This window comes from Oryx dammah, unplaced genomic scaffold (genome assembly GCF_014754425.2).
Source record: "Oryx dammah isolate SB20612 unplaced genomic scaffold, SCBI_Odam_1.1 HiC_scaffold_26, whole genome shotgun sequence".
Classification (NCBI taxonomy): Eukaryota; Metazoa; Chordata; class Mammalia; order Artiodactyla; family Bovidae; genus Oryx; species Oryx dammah.
This window is the reverse complement of record NW_024070210.1, coordinates 71,096,087-71,098,297: the sequence shown is the minus strand read 5'-3', so window position 1 is coordinate 71,098,297 and position 2,211 is coordinate 71,096,087. Positions and strand designations below refer to the sequence as shown.

The following is a 2,211-nucleotide window of genomic DNA, read 5'->3' as shown; positions in this document are numbered from 1 at the left end:
TCTTATACAATCTGAGAATCTCTGTTGTTTAATGAGTATGTTTAGATAATTCTTATGTAAAATGATAATTGATTTGGTTGGCTTTAAATACAGAAAGATACTAGATTTTTCCTATTTTGTTTTTATTACATCTTTATTTCTTTTCCCTTCTTTCTGTACTCTAGGATTTAATTGAACATTTTTTATAATTCTATTTTATTTCTATTTATTTACTATTTATATCTCTTTTAAAAACTTTTGGTAGTTTCTATAGGATTTACAATATAAATTTTTATTTTTCAATTTAAGTATGTTCCTTATAAACTGCATAGAATTGGCTTTTCTTTTGTAGACCTAATTTAGCAGTTTTTAAATTTATAATGGGAGATTTAGGCTATCTAGTGTAATGACCAATTTATTAATTTTATGGATTTCATCTTACATTTATGTTTTTCTATTTAACATTTCCCTCCTCATTTTTCTTTCCCATATTTTTGTTTGTTTGATTAAGTTGCCGTTTATCTATTTTTTCCCATGGTTATTCTGAAAATTCTTCTCTGATTTTCATTTAACTTATTGTTATATCCCTTCCTAACTCTCATATCCAGACAAATATTTTTTTTCCTACTGCTGTTGGAAAACAAGATACCATGCCACTCAGCGAGATGCTGTATTTCTTTTGGTTCCTTACTTCTTCATAAAGAGAAAACTGCTGGGATGATTTTGCTTCTCTCATCTTGCCCTTCCCTACCCCAGCCTAAATTTTAGAACATTATTTTCTCCTGTCTTACCCCTACTGAGATTTCTAAGTTTCAATTAGACTGGTTAGTGCTTTTAGCTCTGTACAATAATTAGAACTTTCTTTGCTCTATGTTTTCTCAGTTTTAAAAGACATAGAAAACACTCATATAACATATTTCTATTATCTTACAGTATCTATCTACCATCTATCCACGGTCTATTTATCTATCTTTTGAAGTTTATTATTTACATTGGTTCCTTCTTTTCTTCATCCTTCCTCACTATAAAGTCTGATTTTTGACTCACTTGTTATTTGGCTTGAGTACTTATTTGTTTATTGTTGATATGGATTGAGTGATTACTCTCTGATTTATTGTAGTCTAAAATTATCTTCCATCTTGATGTGTGAATAATTTCTCTCTATCAGTGATCTCTAGTTTGGTAGCTGCAAATGTTGCAAATAAGAGGTTGGATGACCGTATGGTTAATTTTTCCTTATTGGTAATCTCTTTTCTGTCTTGAGCATTATTTCTTTATTTATACTTAGACTTCCATCTTTTTTTCTGAATGTATCACATTCCATTTAAAAGGCAAAGAATGATAAGATACTTAGCAATAAATGAAAGAGCAACCCTGTAAGATCTATATAAGGGAAACAATGTAATACTAATGGAAATTCTAAAATGATGTAACTGGAAAAGAAGTTGTCAGTATTACATAGGAAGACTCATTCTATTATAGGTATCAATTATTTATAAAATAATATATACCTAACTAGAGTTAATGGGTATATTAATTTGCTAGGACTTCCATAACTAAGTACCACACACAGGGTACGTAAACAACAGAAACTTATTCTCTCAGTCCTTGAGGCTAAAAGTTCCAGATCAAGGTATTGGCAGGTTCCATTTCTTCTGAGGTCTCTCTCTTTGGCTTATAGATAGCTACCTTCTTGTTGTGCATTCACATGGTCTTTCCTTTGTGAGTACACATCCTTGGTGTTTTTTTGTGTGTCCAAATTTCCTCTTCTTAGAAAGACACTAACCAGATTGGATTAAGCCCTACCCAAATGACCTCATTTTAGTTTAGGGTACCAGGTCGATGGTGGAGTGGATGGAGAAAGCTCCTATTCCAACTCCTTGCTCCAAATATCCCTTTAATATATTGTCCTCAGATAGAGGAAGTATCAGATATTAAACTGATAAGAACAGATACTACACTTGATCTTAGCCAAAAGGCCGAGAAGCGAAAGGCCCTATCTCCACATTTAGTCACATTCTGAGGTATTAGGGGTTAAAGTTTTAACATACGAATTTTTAGGGAAGACCACAATTCAGCCCACAGAAAGGATAATTTACTTTTCACAATAGTCTCTTTTATCTCTTTCAAATTTTGTATAGTTTGATGCTATATCTTATGAAAGATAACTTCAAAACAACTGCTAGGGACCAAATGTTTATGTTTCCAAAGTTTGTATGTTGAAACCTCTGT

General features: G+C 31.5%; 1 pseudogene; it reads right to left on the bottom strand.

Annotated features, from left to right (window-relative positions):
- Positions 1 to 1,805: 1,805 nt before the first annotated feature.
- Positions 1,806 to 1,970, bottom strand: LOC120853804 (annotated as a pseudogene).
- Positions 1,971 to 2,211: the final 241 nt, after the last annotated feature.